Source organism: Psammomys obesus, unplaced genomic scaffold (genome assembly GCF_907164565.1).
Source record: "Psammomys obesus unplaced genomic scaffold, mPsaObe1.curated_primary_1811, whole genome shotgun sequence".
NCBI lineage: Eukaryota > Metazoa > Chordata > Mammalia > Rodentia > Muridae > Psammomys > Psammomys obesus.
Genome location: NW_026596244.1, coordinates 136,787 through 159,438, shown reverse-complemented (window position 1 = coordinate 159,438; position 22,652 = coordinate 136,787).

Here is a 22,652-nt window from a genome sequence, read left to right as displayed (position 1 = left end):
TTAATCTTCCTTGTTTAGCAATCATGCCAGGTGACCTGTAAGTTTGCAGAACAGGTTTATATTGTGTCTTTTCTTGTGTACAAACCATATCTTCAATTTAATTTTAACCACAACAAAGTAGACTGCCCTGAACACTGAAAATAGCATGTGTTATTTTTATCACAATCACTTTGGGCAAACAGTAAACGTGGTATGTAACATATTATCACTGAAACAGATGTATTCAAGGCTCTTCTCCGGTTTGGGTCTTTTCTCAAAAGTTTTTTTCACCAAGTTCAATTCACTGTAGGAACTCACTCAAATAATCTGTAGTGACATAAAATTTAGCTTTGTAGAGTTGATTCATTTGGAGCAATAAAGAGGTTTAAATAATGTCAATTGCTAATGGAATATAATTATGGAACAGGAACAGCAGGATCTTAAGGACTCATGCTTCTTACAGCAATAAACACTGATTAACGTTTCCACACACAGGAGGGCATCATACATGCAACAGACCAGGATTTTGATTGCAGATTTTATTATTACCATTGAAAAAATTTCTCTTCAGCTTAATTTTAATTCATTCATCATCAGCTACAGTAAAAAAATCTATTTTCAGATAATACATGAAGTCTGAAAATACAGTTTCAAGGTATTGAAAATGGAGAAAAATATAGAAGCTTCTGAATTTGAATTCTGGTGTTTCTTTTGAAAAATACTACCTCAGAAAATTGAAGCTCTTGCCTTACTGTGCTATGTATGATTTAAATCTGTGAAACTGTTTTTCCTGTTAGTCTTCTTTCAAAAATATTATTGGTATAATGTATTAGAAAGTTTTACTTTTAAGGATATGTCTATAAATATCTTGAGCTAGATATAAGTTTAATTTCCATATTTTAAAATATGCTTTTATGAAGTTGGAATTTATTTGTTTTCCAAGTGATCTGAAGTAGGTGTCTAGAAACAGCACTTTCTTACATTTTAGTCAGTTAAACACAAGCATGATCAAAGGCTACTAAAATACATTACATATTCTGAAGTTTAACATTCCGGCAAGATCTTCACTGGAATATTTTAATTGTAATAAGTTTGTGAACACCACATCTGAGCCCTTTCAACATTTCTGCTGCTATTCTTTACTCACTTGATTGAATGCCAAGTAAATATCATCTTTAAAGGACATAAATATGTAAATACTTGACTGATTTTTGATATGCATATTATTTTAATCACCGAAAAGCAATTTAGGTTGTTTATAATCAGATAAGGAAGTATGTCAACAGCCTAATTGGATCCAGGAAATGTGAATATGTTTGCTCTGTAGGGCTGGAAGGCTGCAATATCTCCAGTGAATTATTTCTATACCATTCCTCTCACAATTTTACCAAGAAGACTTATCAAATACAGAAACAGGGGACAAGACGTGAAAGAGTTTATTCAGAATTAATTCATATTATATATAATATGGGTTTATTATGTCTCTTTAATGTATTTTCCAAAAATGTAAGCTAATATCTTTTATTTATTTTATATATTTTTCATTTACTATTATTACTATTTTCATAATCTATTCACTTTGTATCCCAGTTGTAGCACCCTCTCTCATCTCCTCCCTGTCCCACCCTTCCTCCTCTTCCTTTCCTATCCCTCTTCACTAATCCACTGAGAGGGGAAGTTGTCTTCCACCCCTGTCTGACCATAGCCTATCAGGTCCCATCAGGACTGCCTGGATCCTCTTCTGATGGGCTGGCTATGTCACCCCATCAGGAAGAAGTAATCAGGGAGCAAGTAACCAAGTTCATGTCAGAGACTGTCTCTTCTCCCCTTACTAGGAAACCTACATGGAGCTCCCTATGGGCTACATCTGAGTAGAGATCTATGTCCTCCCTATGCATAGTCTTTGGTTGGTGCATTGTCTCTGCACAAAAAAAAAGCTAGGGCCAGTTTTTTTTTTTTTTTTTTTTTTTTTTTTTTTTTTTTTTTTTTTAGCTTTGTGGTGCTCCTCTCCTCTCTGAGTCCCTCTAAATCCCTGTTATTCCATAAGACTCCCTGTGCTCTGTCTAAAGTTTGGGTGTATCTAAACGTCATAATCTCTGGAGACCCCTTTAAATCTGTATAAACTTTTTTGTTTTTGTTTTTAAGAAAGGTTTTAGTGTGTGTGTGTGTGTGTGTGTGTGTGTGTATGTGTGTGTGTGTGTGTGTGTAAAACAGGCTAGCCTCAAACTGACAGAGATCTACCTGACTCTGCCTCCAGATGCTGGGATTAATGGCAGATGAAACCACAACCAGGCTTTATCAGGTAATATTATAACCATATAGTCAGACCCATTAATATTACTGATAGGATTCTTTCCAAATGTTTACTTTATGTATAAAAGAATAGCAGACATCAATATAGCATTATATACAGTTTAAAATAATACTAGTAGAAACACATAAAGCATATAAGTACACGTAATTAAACTGAGCATTTCTGTACCTACTTCCTGTCAAAAAAAAAGCATAACTTCACAGAGTCAAGTCAATATGGTTCAGCCTGGCTGACAATGGTGACATATCTCAACCAAGATAGTTATGCTGGTAAATTTATGAAAGGATAAATATAGCTATGAAAAAGAAAAAAATGGACAATACTATGTCTAAGAAATTAAGTAGTTATTAGAAATAGAAGCATACCTCAACCTAAAAGATAGCTACTGAAAACAACCAGTCAAAGGTCCAAATAAATACATAGTTGTTTTTTTGTTACATTTTGGTATGTTTACAAGAGTTAGGAGCCTTGGAATTTATCCATCCAAGTCAGAAACAAATTACTATACATTAGATGTGTAAACTAAAGACATCTGTTATGGGCCAACAATTCTGGAGAATGGAAGTCCAAAATGAAGGCACACTCCATTCATTTCCTACAACGGGTTCTCTTCAGGCCTTCAGAAAGTCATCTTTATAACACCTTCTTAAATGTCCTTTCTTGAGTATGGAGAGTGAAGGGGAGAGAGAAAGGAGCAGGAGAGAGAAATTGAAGTAAGAGGGAGAGAAAGAGGAAGAGAGGAGAGAAGAGGAAAGTGAAAGGGAAGCAGAGAAGGAGGGAAGAAGGAAGGAGTATGAGGGGAGAGAGAGAGAAAAAAAGGGGAGGGAGAGAAAGAGAGAGAATCATTCTCCTACTTCTCCTACAAACACACCGATATCGTCTTTCTTTGCTTTCCTCCTGAGAATTCCAATCTTATCATTTGGAGATTACATTTATTTTCAAATATCGCTGAAGATTACAGCTTCAAGAGATGAATTTAGAATAATACATTTAATGAATCCATCACAGCTTATTATTAAGTTGAGTACTATTAAAATGATACTCAGCAATCTTGCTTGTATTTGCGAACAATAGAGCCCATCAGACTTGGTAATAGTAAAAGCAAAGACTAAGTAGTACTGGAGTAGTGTTCCTATTTTGCTACAGTTTGTGTCCTTGTATGAGGGTTACCCAGTTTTAGAAATTAAAACACTGTTATCAGATGAGGGTCTATGTCCAAGAACATTCATGAGAAGTATAAAATGTATTTATGTAATTGACTCATCATCTTTTTAGAAAGTATGTGTGGAGTGGCTATTGTGTAGAGAGAAAATACAGAGGTCAAGACAATAATATTGGCAACAATTACAGTTTAGTGATATATTTACGCTAATTTAATACTTTCATTAAAAGTGCTATTGAAACTTTGTATGCAAATAGCAAAAGGGCACAAAAGTAAGTACAAAACATGTTTGAGAATCATTAAGGAAAAAAAAAAAACAACACATTATTTCCACCAAGGTATGGAAGAGAAAACTAGAACATGCTAAAATATTCCGTTGAACTATACCTTTTTCTATTTGGCAGGCACCCCATCCAGAGGAGGATATAGAAGTATCTCCTAAAGGCCTAAGTTGAGTTGAAGAAAGGAGGGTTTGGTGGTTTGAGTGCCCCCCATTCTTATGTTTGAATGCTTGGCTGCAGGGAGTTACACTATTAGGTGTGGCCTTGTTGGAGTAGATTTGGGCTTGTTGATGGAAGTGTGTCACTCCAGGGATGGGTTTGAGATTTTAGGCTATGCTCAGTGAAGTAGACTCCCTTCTGCCGCATCAGATCAAGATGTAGAAATCTTGGCTCCTCCAGCACCATGTCTGTCTGCAAGCTGCCATGCTTCCCGCCATGATGATAATCAACTGAACCTTTGAAACTGTAACCTAGCCCCACTGAATTTTTTTTTCTTTATAAAGGCTGCCTTGGTCATGGTATCTCCACATAGCAATGGAAACAATAATTAAGAGAGAGAGCATAACTGCTCTGCTACAGAGGGACACTAATTCCAAGGTAGCTGCAGTTGTAGGTTCCTAAATATGATAAGGGATTTTGTGAGACTCATGCACACACACACACACACACACACACACACACACACACACAATCATTATTAATACCCTCCCCCATTTGTAAAAGAGGATCTAAAGAAATAGACTTAATGTAAGACTCTAAATCACCTCCCTTTGGTTGAAATAAAGTCTGAAAACAGAAGACAAAGCCAAAGACAAGACAGAGTGAAGAAGAAGTTGAAAAACTGAGGATAGTTGGCATTTTTTCACCCATTTAGACATTATATCTTAAGTGCATAATTCAGTGAGCAGGGATAAAATACTTTTTTAAAGTGGAGTTCAAGATTCTGATTGCATACTGATTCAGTATTTCATCTCATTAAATTAAACTATTTGAGGTTTAGAAATACCTAAGGAACCATCTTAGAATTTATCTCCATAGCTGTCAAACAAATGAGTGTGAAAAAAAATGTAAAGGAAATAAATTTGCTTCAGGACCTGAATACCAAAATAAATATTTTTAATAAAAAGATTACATTGCTCTGCACTGATTTATATTAATATTTCTATTTTAAGTCAGCACTTTAGAACCTCTATTTATTTCTGTTTTATAATTTTGGGAAAGTTCATAAAGTTTTCTAAAACTTTTCCATCTTGAATAATTAAAATAACTTTTTAAGATTTAGGTACATGTGTGTTGTAAAAATTCTATTTATGTAGTTATTTGAGTCAAATAGTTATTAAAAGTTAGCTATTATTGTTTCTGGGCATACGTATACAAACTTTAAAGAATGCATTATGCAAGGATCTATAAAATACAGATTTTCATTAACTAGCTAATATTCTGCTGGGCATTGTCATCCACATAAGTGGTTGTACAAATATTTGATTTCCCGTTCTGTTTGCAGTTATGATACAACTAGAGAGCAAACTCTTTGAAGGAGTATCAATTATTTAGGAAATGGCTTCAGCATAGTAGATAATCAGTGAGGCATTCAGTAAATAAAGAAACCCCAGGGATGGGTTCTTCCAGCTCTGTCTCAGGTCCAAGGTATTTATCCAGTTTATGTAGCAGCTGTTGTCAGTGTCACAGAGATACAGGTTCTTTGAAGTCCATTTGACAAGCCCTTTCACAGAAGATGCAAAAGTAGTATTTAGATCCTTTAATGTTAAAAATAGGAGGAGAAACTTAGACATCACTTTCAGTTCCTATTTCTGGGAAAGTGGTTTTACACAGTGATTTGTTTGTTTTGTTTTGTTTGATATTGATTTTTTTTTAAAAATGAACTATATCTTCACAAGTATTTAAGACCTTTTAAATAACTTTGTGTGTGTGTGTGTGTAAGAAAAATATCTTTCTATGCCTCTAAATTTTACTTCTCTAAAGATATAGTGACTTAGAGACTGTGATACTTCTGCTAAGCACATAGCTAATGCCATGTATTACTACTGCATTTGATAAGGAGTCCTAAATCAGGAATGCTACAGCTGGATCTTGAGGTAGATTGTTTCCCAATTTTATGAGGAACCACCATATTGGTTTATAAAGTTTCTATACACTGTATACCACAGCAGCAAAGGTTTTCCTTAGTGTTCTTCTTGTTCCACATCCTTATCAGAATGAGCTGTCACTTTTTTTGATCTTAGCTATTCTGACAGGTATAAGATGAAATCTCAAAGTCCTTTGATTTGCATTTCCCTGATGGCTAGGGGTGTTGAACATTTTTTAAAAGCCTTTCTCAACCACTTCAAGTTTCTTTGTTAAGAGTTCTCTGTTTAGATCTGCACCAATTTTTAATTGGATTATTTGATTTGTTGATATCTAGTTTCTTGAGTTCTTTATATATTTTGGAAATTAGTAGAGTAGGTGAAAGTATTTCCTAATCTGTAAGATGCTGTTTTGTACTATTGAAGGTGTGCTTTGCTTTATAGAAGCTTTTCATTTTCATGATGTCTGCTTTTTAATTGTTGACCTTTACTACATTGTACAGTTGTGCACCTGGTCTTATATTGAGGTCTGTGAACCACTTAAGCTTGAGTTTTATGCAGGGTGATAGATATCTGTCCATTTGCATTATCCTACATTCAGATTTCCATTCCAGTTTAAATAGCACCATTTGATAAAGCTGCTGTCTTTTTATATTATGTATTTCTGGCTTCTTTATCAAAAAATCAGCGGTTCACAGGTGTGTGTGTGTGCGTGTGTGTGTGTGTGTGTGTGTGTGTGTGTGTGTGTTCATGTGCATGTTTATTTTTGGGTCTTTGATTCAATTCCATTGAGCAACTTGTAATCCAGACCCAGAAAACCGATATGATATATACTCACTTATAAGTGTATATTAGCTGTTCAAAACAGGATAATCATGCTACATTCCACAGATCTAGAGATACTAAGTAAAATGGGCCTCATGTATCTTCCTATGGAAACAAGATTAAAATATATTTCAAGGGTAGATTAGGGGTTGGTAGGGACAGAAAACAGGACAGAGCAGGTCAGGGGAAGTAAGTGGAGGTTTGAGGGAGAGAGTACTGGAAGAGACTACTGGAACTGAGAAAGGGCATTTCAGGATGATGTAGAAATCTAATACATTGTAAATTCCCAAGAATCTGCAATGGTGTCTCTAGCTGACAAGACTCCAAGTAATGGGATATACTGAGCCTAAACCAGCCATTTTCTGTAACCAGGCAAGGCTACCAGTGATGGGATTAAGACATGAAACAAGCATAACTCCTTTGTCCCATAGTTTTTCCTACTTGCAAAATGTGCTGGGTTAATAGTGGACTAGAACTTGTGGGAGTGGGCAACCAATGAATGGTCCAGCCAGAGGCCCATGCCCTGAAATGGAGTCCATGACTGACACTATCTAGATGGCCAGAAACAAGATACTGAATAATCCAAAGACCTAGATCATAAATAAACATAACTGTCAAACAAACAAACAAACAAACAGAGAGACAGACAGATAGATAGATAGATAGATAGATAGATAGATAGATAGATAGATAGATAGATAGATAGATAGATAGAAATGAATGTAAACTCAATGAAATAATTTCTAATGATATTCTCTTACACTTACAGATTGGAGCCTAGACAATGGTCACCAGAAAAGCCTCATCCAGCAACTGATAGAAGCAGAATAAAAAAGACCCATAGTCAGGTATGAGACAGAGATCAGTGAACTCCAAGGAAGATGGGGAGGAAGGATCATAGAAACCAGAGAGCTAGAAGACACAGGGTCAACTGAACAGTGCTTGTAGATGTTCACAGAAAGTGAGGCAACAATTGGGAAGTCTATGGATCTGGACCTCTGCATACATGTTATCATTGTTGTCTTGGTGTTCTTGTGGAACTCCTGACATTGGATGTGGAAGAGATGTCTACAACTCTTTTGCTTGCTCCTGGGACTCTTTTTCTCCTGCTAGGTTACCTTGTTTAGCTTAATATGAGGCTATGTTCCTATTGTTTAAGGTTGCTATGCCATATTTCATTGATATCTCGGTGAAGCCTCCTCTCTGAGAGGGAAGATAGGAGAAGAGTGGATCTAGTTTGGCAATTACAAGGAAGAATGGAAAGTGAAAACTGCTGTCAGGATGTAACATATGAAAGAATACAAAAATAAAAGAAAAAGAATGAATCTCACTATTTATTCAGCTACAATCATCTAAGTACTGCAAAGCCCAGACATAGCTCTAAGAAGAACAACTACATAATTTAGGAAAAAAAATGTAGTTTCTGCTTTTTAAAAATGCTAAACTAGAGCCTTGTCTGTGGGTATACCTATAATCCAAGAAACTCATAAGCAAGATGCAAGACAATCGCCTCCAATTCTGAGCATAGCTAATCTCATATTGAAATACAGAAGTAGATGAAACTTGCTTTAAAGTCAGTTTTAATGTATTTGAGTTTTAGTTCAACTAATTAATATTTCTGTCAGTTGAAACATGGATCTTTTTTTCATTCAGCTTTAAATTAAAAAAACACTGAGCCACCTCTGATGCAAATAAACACAAAACATCAATATCTACTATATCAAAATATCATCAACTGTGATTTTAGGTTACATTTAAATATTTATTTATTCTTATGCCTTTCAGAATTTAAATATATATAAGTAAACCATTTGTCTGTGGTGTCTACAGAGGCCAAAGAGGTCATTGGGGTCCATGGAACTAGAATTATTGCAATTTTGATCTGCCACTGGGTTTTGGGAGTTGAACCTGGATCCACTCAAGCGTTCTTAAATACTGGTCCATTTTACCAGCCCTCAAAATGATTTAAAAGATAAAAATTCATTTTAATAGTAAATATTTTAATATTAATCCATTTATAGTAATTACTTTCTTAACTGATAAAATAATGAAACTTTATAACCAGGTCTAAATATATGAAATTATAGGATTCATCACTTATTGCTTACATCTTTCCCTATTAAAGTTCTCTCATACTTTTTCCTTCTGAATGTTTTAATTTTAAAAGATACACGTGTCTTCACTATGGTCATGTGATACTGCACTGCTGTTCTGAGACAGTCAGCTCTCTCTGCCTCTGAGGGGCTCATTGGCACGTTCCTGATACACTGATCAGCTGATTTTCTATCCTTTGGAATTTTTTGAATGATCACTATAGTGATTTTGTACAATGTGTTCCATACTTACTATAAAATCCAACATAAAATTGGGACTGCTTTGTGTTCAAATCCATTTACAGTTGTGTCACCATCTTTGTAAAGTGTGGTTCTTACCATCACACAACAGGGGTTTTTTTGTTCCACACATTTACAGTTAATTTATAGAACTCACGAGACAAACATTTCTATTCGCAGGTACATGGTTAATAAACAATTCCTTCATTTCCCATCATCCTCTACTCTTGATTATAAGGTATTTTATAAGGATTTAAACAGATTCTTCACATTCTGTCATATAGTAGTAAAAATCCTACATATGCTTAGGAAAGCCTTTGTAATTTTTCTTTCACATCACCTTAAAATTACTGCTTCTTTGAGAAAATTCTTCCTCGAATATCATCTTCATTTTTATGAACTTATAACTGCTATTATTTGCACATTATACTCCATATCTCAGTGATAAAACAAATTTCATTCTGTATGATACCATGCTGAATGTATAATTAAACACATACATGGGTATGTGTATTTTAAACAACTGTTTGAAATTAACCTTTCTTCAATGAATACATGCCTATCAATTTTATACAAAGATGGGGTATATTACCCACCCTGGAACAATGACTTTTTTGGAAGAAATCATTTATCCTGTATCTCACCTACTTTTTCCTTACAGCAGCTCCAAAGTTTTCCTCTATTCCTATTATACTAAGCTTGTTATTTTTTTCTTCTCCAGTATAAACAAAGCTTTTTCCATGATTTAGCATGCTGTTAAAGTTCATGTGTGTTTTTTAAAATTAATTAATGTATTTATTACAATTTATTCACTTTATATCCCCGCTGTAGCCCCCACCCTCATCTCCTCTTAGTTGCACCCACCCTCCCTCTTCTCCTATGCCTTTTCCCTAGTCCCTTGATAGCGGCGTACCTCCTCCCCTTCTATCTGACCCTAGTCTATCCAGTCTCATCAGGGCTGGCTGGATCATCTTCCTCTGTGGCCTGGCAAAGCTACACCCCACAGGGGGAGGTGATCAAAATCAGTCGCTGATTTCAAGTCAGAGACAGCCCCTGTTCCCCTTACTAGGAACCCCACTTTACAGCGAAAATTTGGGCAGCGTGCAAGAAACCTTATGTAAGAAGAGGAAGATAGAAAGACCTGGAGGGAAAGGAACTCCACAAGGAGACCAACAGAGTCAAAAAGTCCTGGGCCCAAGGGGGCCTGCAGAAACCTATACTCCAACCAAGGACCATGCATGTAGAGGACCTAGACACCCTGCTCAGAGGAAGCTCATAGCCCATGTGTCTTCCTGCTGAATGATTACTTGATTTTTTTTTTTTCAATCAACTACCCCTGATGGAACTTGCAGTGCTTTTATATATTTGCCATCTGTCTGCCCTAAGAGAGAATGAATGTTGTTGTTTGGCATCTTATTCAGAATAATTGCTTAAAATTTAGCAATTGTTATATAACCTGTTTCTTCCTTTGAATGTTAAAAGCAGCAAATATGATGCTAATTCTTTTACCTGGCAGATAGCTTTTTATTATTAATATCACTATTTCTATTAGAAGTAAACCACCAATATGTACTAGAAGCTGAAATCAATATGCCTACCTTCTGTAAGTAGATTTTTTCCTTAATTTATTGATCTACCTTAGAAGTTTAAATATATATTTATATCTGGCTTCAGGTCTTTCTGGAGATCTTGTAATTTCCATTCAGATACTTCGTAGATTGTTATGTTTCCACATCTTCAAATCTGTAATTTCTGTTAAAATTGTGGATTTTACTTTATAGTTCTTATTTTTCCATTTGCTCATATTTTCAATTTTTTTTTCTGTTCTTGGAATGTTTGATATTTTCAAAACATAATTTAAATGACAATGCGTTCTTTCATTTATTGAATGTCATGCTTAAAACATGATACCAATACCTATATGTAAATGTAGTCTATATTGCCTCAGAAGAGGGGAAGAAATGAGAGCCATACACAACCTTTATGAATACATGGCTTGGGTTGAGCCCAGGGAGTTTCTATCTAACTATACCTAGGCATAGACCTGGAAGCTCCTCGCCTCCATACAATCTAATCTTCTGCATGCCCATACCTTGCAGGCTTCTGCTTCCATTCTCTATTTGCTAACCAAGGCCTAGAATGTTTTCAGCTTCTGAAACTCTCTTCTGAATATGCTTCCCCCACCCCTTCTAGTTCTTTCTGAACTCTGGCTGGCTGGTTCAACTCAGCTGTTCTAGCTTAAAACTCCTCTCCAAGCTCACTAACTCAGCTTTTCTCTGCTTCTCACTGAGTATCTCTGCTTGGAATAAAGCAGCCTCAGAACCTCAAGAACTGAACTACAGAAATCAACTGCACTGCACCAAACTGTACTCTATTCCCAAAATCTATTGTACTGTCTCCATGAACTCCTTAGTGTTCTCTCTCTCTCTCTCTCTCTCTCTCTCTATATATATATATATATATATATATATATTTCATTTTTATTTATATATGTAACCTTATATAAACAAGAATATATATATATATATATATATATATATATATATATAAAACCCTTCAGTGTTGCTTTTTGTATAACTGTGTGTTTATTCACCCTTAGTCTACCATGTTTAACTTATTAATTATCTTTCAATATCCTATGCACTTAAATGTAGTTGTTTCACTTTATGGCTCACTGGAAATCATGGATTTTTCTAATGCTCTGTATAATGACAAATGATTAGTTCATGTGGAGTGAACCACTGGGTCCATGAGCCACCAATTTCCTGTAAGCCCTTTAAATTCCTGAAATGTTGGTTAGACTTATTCTGTATGCACTCAAATATCCTCAGGTCCTAAAGAAGGTGTACATCATAACCTTTATTGACTTATTTCTTATATACATGTATGGTTATTGTAAGTGAAAATACATGCTTTAAAAAGCTGTGTTCTCCAAGCTTTTCCCATAGCTTTTGATGTGTTCTGGACCTCTTCTTTTGGCCATGCTGTAGTCTTGTGTTTTCCAGAAGCAAGGATAGTATCATATTGATTCAGATCTAATCTGTTCACTCTACTTAAACTTCTCAAATTCTGTTTAAGGGTCCTCTAGACACTTTAATTTCCTTTTCTATGTGTCCACATTCCATTTTTAACTTATTCTTAATATACAAATTTAGGCACTCTTCAAGTTAAAGACAGAGTCCTGGTCTTAATGTGAAGTTCAGCTATGTAAATTTCAGGAAATCTTTTGCTTCATAGTCATGCACATGATTTTTTTAAATTAGAATATAATAAGTACACATTGTTTCCAATATTTTTGGAGTGTTATTTAAATGTGAGTGATGATCTCCCCCAAAATGCTTTGATAATCTTTTCATGTTCCTCAGAAGATCACAGTGTTCTTCATGAACATCAACTTTCTGTGAATGAATCTATAACGCTTACATGATTGTTCTTTCGTTTTACTTTGTAATTAATTTTCTGTACTGGCCATGGGTAAGGGTTCTGTGACGAAATATTGCAAAGACAAAAGGTTCAAGAACAAGCCCTCACTCATAAATGGAAAACAAATGAATTGTGACCAACTTGAATTAATTGTTTTGTCTATAAAGTACAATATTCAGAAGAAAAAAATGTCAGAGTAACTTATTCAGTGGAGTAACTTGGTTATTCATGGTGTTAAATTTCAGGATTTTATTTTGTAGAAGATAAGAATTTGTAAAATAAATAACACTAATAAAATGTATTAAACTTCTTTGCAGGGCAGTAATTTTGATGTACATGATTATTTAATGTGTAGATTTCTAATGAGTCCAAAATTACAACCTTCTCATTATTTAGAAAATAATATTAACAGTTGTTTATCTTTGTCTTCTTGTGGATCTCTGGACAGTGGGAGCAGGATCTGTCTCTGACTGTATTGACTGCCTCTGAGACCCTTTTCTTCTTCTCTATGCTTATTAGGAGAGGACTTGCCTGATTTTTCTGTAACTTGATATGCCGCGGCTGATGCATATCCATTGGAGGCCTAACATTTTCTTAATAGAAGCAGAGGGTGACTGGATGGAGGGAAAAAAGGAGAGGTGCAAGAGAAGGGAGAAGGGGGAGGGACCAGGAAAATAAAAGTGTTGGGAAACTGTGGTCAGAATATGAAATGAATAAAATAAAATATACAAACATAAAATAAGAATATTATATTAAATTGTAAGAACTTAATGAATTTTTAAAAGCTTAGAAATGACTGATATATTCTGATTTTAAAGTTGTCTGAATCTATGATATATTTCTTAACTCTAACTCTGATTTAACTTTCTTTATGAAACCAGTATTATAATAAAAATTAGTTGTTTCTTAATTTTATCTGTTTTAAAATCCAAGGGTATGAAAGATTCATTTAATGAGCTTCTGAACATGACATTTTCTCTTTCACTATGGAAAAAAATCTGTAAGATATCAACTAGTACTGCTCTAGAATTCTCAAGTCAATTTTGTGATGAACAGCCAGTGTGTAAGTGAATATAACAAAGACATATTAACGAACTTCAGAAGATAATCTATGACTTTCTAAGTCTGTGAAAATGACCATTTAATTTAGATGAATTAAATGGGTTATGATATTTGACAAAACTGACATTTATGATGGCAAGTGTAGAGTGACTACACTGATAAGGACTTTGCTTCTAGTTGTCAGAATTTTCCTTCAAAATGGTTAAAATTTACATGTGGTACAGAATGTCAAATAATAATAATGATGATGATGATGAATAAGCGACTTGTGGTTATCATCTTTTATAAAGATAATAATTTTTGCTAATATTTGTTGAATTTCTGTTCGATATATATATATATGAATTTAAAATCCTACTAATCATAAGTGGCATATTTGGTAAAATAAAAAATAAGTAAATTTCTTACATTAAATTTAAAATCACATTTATTTATCTCAGAATTTTAAAGAACTAAATTTGACCAAAGTTTTTAAATGCGTGTGTTCGATATTATATATTTATGTATGCATATCATATGCATAAGAATTTATTTATAGAGATTAGTAGATTGTTAGATATAGACATATATAGTACCAAATATAAATACTCATTGATATATGAAAATAAGTAAACCAAACAATAATAAAATGTTCTAAAGAGTTAATCAGTAGTTGGTCACCTTTAACAGTGATGCTGCTCAGTTTACATCCTCCTATTATTTCTAGAGGCTTATTTTATTATATTTAATTATAGGTGTGTGTGTGTTTATGTTTTGTGTGTGAGCACATATGAGAACTGATGCCAACAGAATCCTGGAGTAAGCCCATCCCTGCCCAAGACCCTACCAGTCAACTTACCCAAAAGTATATCAAACAGTGGCAAAATGTACCTCATACCCTGAGCCTCATTTCCTGTCACACAACTCTACTGTTTTTCCTAAAGGCCTGCCAACAACATTGATATCAAATAACTCTCTCCCTCTTCCAAGCCTGTGTTCAAAAACACCCCTGAAAGCACCCCAACAATGATAAATTGTAACCCATACCCTGTGCTCCATTCCCTGCCCCACAACACTGCCTGCCCTCCTGAAGGCCTGAACACAGGTAAGACCCTGCTCCAGGTCCTTGCCAGCCATATTCCCCTAAAACACTCCTACCAGCCATAAACTGCACCACACACCCAGACTCCATTTTCTAGCCCACAACCCTGTCTGCCTTCCAGGGTTAGGTACCCCAGGCCATGTTGATACTAGGGCCCCCAGAGGCAAGGGTAGCACCTGAAGCCCCAGAGACCAGGCAGGCCACAAAAACCACAGGGAAGACACTGGAATGAAGACTTGACATTCACCAGAACGGCAGGCCAAGGGAAAAACATAAAAAAAAAAAAAAATCCAACAAAGATGAACTCAGAAATTAGCATCTACTCCTATAATAACTGCAAACCCCACATGGCTAAAGGCCAGTGTAAAAAGAAAAACAACAATAGCCAGGTTTATATGGTACCACCAAAGGTAGCCTACTACAAAAAGTTCTGAATATCCTAGCACAGCTGAAGCACAAGAAAATTAAATCTAATCACATGAAAATGATAGATACTTTTAAAAATGAAATAAATAAATGTTTTAAAGAAAATAAAATCAAGCAGATGAAGGAAGTGAATAAAACTGTTCAAAACCTGAAAATGTATTTTATGAGGCCACAGTCACCATGATAACTAATCCACACAGAGACTCAACAAAGAGCATTTCAGACCAATCTCTGTTATGAACATCGATGCAAAAATACTCAATAAATTAGTCACAAACCAAATCCAAGAACACATATAAAAACATCATCTACCATGATCAAGTAGGATTCATTCCAGAGATGCAGAAATAATTCAACAAATGAAACTACATCAATGTAATCCACCATATAAACAGAAAGAAAAACAACACTTGGTTATCTTATTAGATGCTGAAAAACCCTTCAACAAAATCCAACACCTCCTATGTGAAACATCTTGGACAGATCAGTGATAAAATCCACATAACTAAACACAATAAGGGCAATATACAGCAAACCAATAGCAAATACCAAATTAAGTATAGAGAAACTTAAAGCAATTCCACTAAAATCAGGGACATTGCAATGCTGTCTACTGTCTCCATGTCTATTCTAGTTAATATAATACTTGAAGTTTTAGCCAGAGCAATAAGACAAGTAAAGGAGATCAAGTGGGTACAAATTATGAACGAAAAAATTCAAAGTATCACTATTTGCAGACGATTATATATAAGTGACCCCCAAAAAGTTTACCATGGAACTTCTACAGCTGTTAAACACCTTGAGAAATGTGGCTGAAATCAAAATTAACTGAAAAAAGAATCAATAGCCCTCCTACATGGAAATGATAATCAGGATGAAAAATAAATTAGAGAAACAAGACCTCTCACAATAGAAACAAATAACGTAAAATATGTTAGTGTAACTCTAACAAAGAGAGTACAAGACCTGTATGACAAGAACTTTGTCTTTGATGAAAGAAATTAAAGAAGATATCAAAAGGTAGAATGCTCCTGGAGCAGTAGAATTAACATAGTAAAAATGACCATCTTACCTAAAGCATTTTACAGATTCAATGCAATTCCCATCAAAATTCTAACACAATTCTTTACAGACCTTAAAAAATATTCAAATTCACATGGGAAAACAAAACAAAAGTTTGGATGGCTAAAACAATCCTGTAGAAAAAGGAAAAAGGAACGTCTGGAGAGAACAAAATCCCAGATTTTAAGCTGTCCTACAGAGTAATAAAAACCACATGGTGTTGTCGTAAAAAGAAATAGGTTGATCAATGGAATCAAACTGAAGACCTAGAATCACATCCACACACCTATGGACACTTAATTTTTGACAAAAATCCAAAACCATACAATTGAAAAAAGATAGCATCTTCAGCAAATGGTGCTGGACTGACTGGATGCCTGATATAGAAGAATTCAAATAGACCCATAAATACCCCGAAGAAAGCTTCAGTCCCTGGGGATCAATGACTGCATCATAAAACCAGATACATTAAATCTGATATAAGAGAAAGTGGGGAATAACTCTGAATGCATTGGCACAGGAGGCAACTTCCTGAACAGAACACCAACAGCTCAGGCACTAAGATCAACAATCAATAAATGTGACCTCACGAAACTGAAAACTTCTGCAAGGCCAAGGACACAGAGAAATAGAAATGAAAATGACTCCAAGGTTCTATCTTACATCAGTCAGAATGGCTAAGATTAAATACTTAAAACAGCACATGCTTGCCAGCATGTGGAGCAAGAGGAGCACTCCTTTATTGCTGGTGGGAGTACAAACATGTACAACCACTGTAGGTACATGGACTGTGCCACTGGGGAACCATCATGCAGCTAGAGCAAGGTTGAAATGTGTCCCCCAACCTGGAAAATCTCAACCTTGAGATTGGCAGGAGTAAGGCTCTCTCCTTCACTGTTTTGTGCCTTCATACCCTGGTACACATAGCCCTGTGAACCCCACCCTGGCAATTCTCAAGGCAGTCATAAAGCCTATCTCCTGAAATTCCTCTCCATGCAAATGAAGCATTCCCAGCACCTCAGTCCCAGACAATAATGTTCACTCACCCAGCACCTCTTCACACTCCCCCAAGATTTATGTAGCCTTTACTACCACTATAAAGAGAGCTGCATTACTGGGAGAGCTGTATTGGAGAAAGCTTTCTCCCTCAGGCCATTCACTGCTGGACTAGGGATCAGGAATACCCACTTGCCAGGCTAAGCTTCATTCCTTCGGGTCCATCTAGCGTCTGTGCACTTCTGTGTAACTGGACATTTCAAAGTTGGGAAGCAGGACTTTGTCCTGACAACTGGCACCCACGTGGAACAATAGGACCTCTCATTCAAATAAAGTGAATGCCCCCCGGCCTTTGGCACCAAAGTGCCCCCTACCCCTGCTCAGCCTTTGATATCAGCCCGAAAGACCTCAAAACTCCACACTCTGAGGACAGTCTGTCTTTTTTTTTTCCCTTTCTCTCGCTATCATGGGAAATCTTTCATTACATTTAAAAATCTTTCAAATTAGAAAAATACAGGGGTCATGGAGACTGAAGAGGCCACCTCCTAACTAGACAGGACTCCTATGGAGGAGAGGGGAACACCAACACACCCACTGAAACTTTGACCCTCGTTTACCCTGTCTACAAGATGGACAAGGGCAAATATAAAGCAGATTGAGAGGATGTCCAGCTAATGACTGGCCCAACCTGAGACCCACTCCATGGAAGACAGCCAATAACAATGCTCTGCTTTGCTCCCAGATGGGAGTTAAGCGTAGCTGCCCTCTGCCTGGCTCTACCAAACACCTGACAGATACAGGCGCAAAGACTCACAGCCCGGGGAGCAAACGGAGTGTTGTGGAAGAGTGCTTTGAAAGATAGAAGGACCCAGAAGGGATAGGAGCTCCATAAGACCAACAGAGCCAACTAACCAGGGTCCAGTGGGGCCTGTGGAGACTGAAGCAGCACCCAAGGACCATGCATGGACTGCCCCTAAGCTGCCTACACAGATGTAGCCAATGGGCAACTCGGTTCTCATATGGTTACCCTAGTAAGAAGAGAATAGGAGTTGACTCTGACGTGGACTCTGTTGCCTGCTTTTCTGTCACTTCCCCTGGTGGCGCTGCCTCACCAGGACACAGGAGAAAAAGGGTGCACTCAGTCCTGATGTGACTTGGTATGCTGCAGCTGGTGGGGTGGGTGGTGGGCACTCGTTCTTTGAACAGTGGAAGGGGACAGAGGAAACAGGGAAGGAGGATGGTGCCGGGAGAGCTGAGGGAGGGGGCTATGATTGGAATGCAAAATAATAAATAAATATAAAAATGTTTAAAAATTGAAAAAGAAAAATTAAAACAAGGGCCCTATTAACTTCTATAAAGAAATTCACCAAAAAACTGCACGGGCCCTAAACAGCCTCTGTGCTCTCTTCCCTGGCACAGCATCCCTGTACCTCAGAGACCTCCGCCTTCACAGGGGCAGGTGGCAGGTGGATTACCAACTCCTGGTTTTTGTCTCATGCCAACTACCTCCAAAGTTGAGAGAGAGAGAGAGAGAGAGAGAGAGAGCGCTCCTTGTTTCTCTTTCCTCTGATCAGCAGAGCTACACTTTCCAAGAACCTGCCAAAAAATCATAGGAGATGCCACATACCCAAAAGCAGGAAAAAAAAAATGCGAATCAGTCCCCAGATTCGCTCTGCTCATGACTCTGACGTAGTCCAGTCTACCAGGCACTTCCGATTGATGTCCACCCCACCAGGGCTGGATGCACACAAAGCCAGATCACCATTTTAAACAACAGTTTTTTCCTCAGTTAAGCCAACAAGATGTTACAGCCCAGAATACCTCTGCCAGCTTCAGGCTTGAGACAGAGTTGCCCAGCCTGGCCCTTTGGCAAGATGCCGTGTGTTGCCCGTCTCCCCGACCTAGTCCACTTTCCAAGGGCTAAACAAACAGAAAGGTACATCCCTCCCATAAAAACAGCTACTAGTTGCCAGGCAAACAGCCCAAAGGCGAATGTGCAAACAGACAAGAAGGGGCCTGCCAAGCAGTCCTCACATGCCTCTGTGATTTTTTCGGTCATATGCCTAACAAACAATACAAAAGGCAAAGGTGGCAGCCTTTTTCAGCCTGGGTTTGGATGGCACTTAAGTGGGAAGGAGCTATCATGTCTGCCAATACAGAGAGAAACATGCCCAAAAGTTAAATTCCAAGGGCACACTGTGCTGATTCGCTACCTATCAGCTTTTCAGCTAAAGAGCCAATCAACACAGCCAATCAAAACCTACTGTCTAAGAATGATGGGTGGAGTTTTGCCATTGCACCTACAGCATAGCTGACCCAAAACTCAGACTTTACTTGTTATTTGTTTAAAATTTGCTTAAATGTTTTGTTTTTGCTTTTCCTAATAAAAGAAATAACCACTTAAAAGTTAAATCTGCTCCTGAGATACCTCACTCGGAATGATCTTTTCGAGATTCCCACCACTTGCCTGCAAATTTCATGATTTCCTTGTTTTTAATTACTGAGTAGTATTCCATTGTGTAAAAGTACCACAATTTCTGTATCCATTCCTCCATTGATGGACATCTGGATTGTTTCCAGGTTCTGGCTATTATGAATAAAGCTGCTACAAACATGGTTGAGCAAATGTCCTTGTTGTGTACTTGAGCATCTTTTGGATATATGCCTAGGAGTGGTATAGCTGGATCTTGAGGAAGCAGTATTCCTAAATTTCTGAGAAAGAGACAGGTTGATTTCCAAATTGGCTGTACAAGTTTGCATTCCCACCAGCAATGGAGGAGGGTTCCCAATTCTCTACAACCTCTCCAGCATGGGATGGGCATTGGAAGTAGGAGAAAACAAATAACAAGACAGAAGCCTATTGCATAGGGCCTCTGGAAGACTCTACCTAGCAGTGTATCAAAGCAGATGCTGAGACTCATAACCAAACCTTTGGCAGAGTGCAGGGAATCATGAAAGGAGGGAGAGTTAGTATGACCTGGAGAGGACAGGAGCTCTACAAGGACCAAATATATCTGGGCACAGGGGTCTTTTATGAGACTGTTTCTCCAACCAAGGACCATGTACGGATATAACCTAGAACCTTTGCTCAGATGTAGCCCATGGTAGCTCAGTATCCTAGTGGGTATCCTAATAAGGGGAACAGGGACTGTTTCTCACATGAATTCTTCGATGGCTGGCTCTTTGACCTCCCCCACCCCAGAGGGAGGAGAAGCCTTGCTATGCCACAGAGGAAGACATGGCAGCCAGTCCTGAAGATACCTGATAAGCTAGGGTCAGATGGAAGGGGAGGAGAAATTCCTCTATCAGTGGACATGGAAAGGGGCAGGGAGGAGATGAGGGAGGGAGGGTGGGATTGGGAAGGAATGAGGGAGGAGACTATGGCTGGGATACAAAATAAATAACCTGTGACTAATATAAAAAATAAAAATTATTTTAAAAAGTTATCTATCTCAAACCTTAAGACTAAAGAGGACACCCTATAACCAAATAGGACTCCTAGTGGAGGGAGGGGAACACCACCCACTCACAAAACTTTCTACCCAAAATTTACTCTACCTACAAGATACGCAGGGATAATGATAGAACAGATATGGAGAGAATATCCAACCAATTTCTGGACTAACCAGAGACCCATCCATGGGAGAGAGCCAATCCCTGACACTATTAAGGACATAATGCTTGTGGATGGGAGCCTGGCAAGGGTGTCCTCTGAGAGGTTCAGAAATGGGTTGAAACAGATGCTGAGGTTCACAGCTAAACACTGGGTGGAGTGCAGGGAGCCTTGTGGAAGAGTGGGTGGAAGGAGAGAAAGACGTGGTGGAGGGAATAAGAACTCCATAAGAAGATCAGCAGAGCCAACTAATCTGGGCCCAGGGAGTCTTGAGGGGACTGAAACACCAACAAAGGAAAAGGACAATGTGTGGCCTGGACCTAGACCCCCGACAGATACGTAGCTGATGGGCAGTTTGGACTTCTTATGGGTTCCGTAGAGAGGAGAGCAGCAGGTGTCTCTGACAAGAACCATCTTGCTTTTCGATCATTTCCCCCTATTGGGGCTGCCTTGCCAAGCCACCATGGAAGAGAATATCCTCAGTCCTGATGTGACTTGATGTGCTGGGGTGGGTGGATGGGGGTGTCTCCCCTTTACTGAGGGAGATAGGAGGGGATAAATGAAGGGAGTGTGGGACTGGAAGGAGAGGAGAGCAGGGGTTATGATTGGAATGAAAAGTAAATAAATTTATTAATTAAAAAGGCTTAAATCACCCCCCCAAAAAAATAAGACAAACTATCAGCTAATGATAAAAGAAAATTGGTTCTAATGGAAAGGAAGTTACAGGAGAAACAGATGACTTACTTGGATCCAAAACTCAATTGTATTTTGGTTATATTGCTTTCTAAAAATTATGGTTAGGCTCTGTCTTTCCTTTAAAAAATGATACTTTATTTTTAATTTTTCACCAAGAATTATGATTGGCAAAGGCTTCCAGTATTCAAATCTACTTTAAAAATTCCCTATAGGCATGCTGTCATCAATAGTTTTGCTTCTGGAGTCAATCAACCTAATTAAAGGTCTGTATTCTTAAACAATGCCACTTAATTAAAATAGATTTTATCAAGTATGTCATTTAAATATAAAATTGGTCCAAAAAGATATGTTTTGCCCTTTCTTATTTAATTATTATTTTTATTATTTAGTAGAGGTAAGTAAGTCCATTTACTTAAGCCAGTTTATTTTATACAGACCACACAGGTTAGCATGGCATTTCCTTTCTTAGTTGCTGTAAGCAGGTGGCATGAATGATGCTTTCTTGACCACAGGAAATTTTAAATAAGACAAGTAACACATCTGCTAAATATTACTAGATTTTAGAAAGAACTGCTGAATTAAATTAGATTCTATACCCTGAGAATTTTGCATTAAGGAAGAGGTTTTCCTCTTATTTCAATAGAAAGCAAAAGCCTGTAGTTTCCTTCAGAGTCAGTAAAATTAAGATTGAGTAGGTGAAATCTTAGGGTCGTTTTGATTTGCATCTCTCTGATGACCAAGCACGTTGAGCATCTCTTTAAGTGTTTCTCTGCCATTCTATATTCCTCTACAGAGAATTCTATGTTTTTTAACTCCATACCCCATTTTTTAATTGGTTTGCTTGATTTATTGCTTTTTAACTTCTTTAGTTCTTTATACATTCTGGATATCAGCCCTCTATCAGATATAGGGTTGGTGAAGATCTTTTCCCAGTCTATAGGCTGTTGTTTTGTTCTGATGACAGTGTATTTTGCTTTACAGAAGCTTTTCAGTTTCACGAGGTCCCATTTATTGATTGTTGCTCTTAGAGCCTGTGCTGTTGGTGTTCTGTTCTGTCCAGGAATTTGTTCACCTTATATCCATCAGAATGGCAAAGTTTAAAAACTCAAGTGACAACACATGCTGGAGAGGTTGTGGAGAATTGGGAACCCTCCTCCATTGCTGGTAGGAATGTAAACTTGTACAGTCAATTTGGAAATCAACCTGGTTTTTCTCAGACAATTAGGAGTACTGCTTCCTCAAGATCCAGCTATACCACCCCTAAGCATATATCTAAAAGATGCTCAAGTACACAACAAGGACATTTGCTCAACCA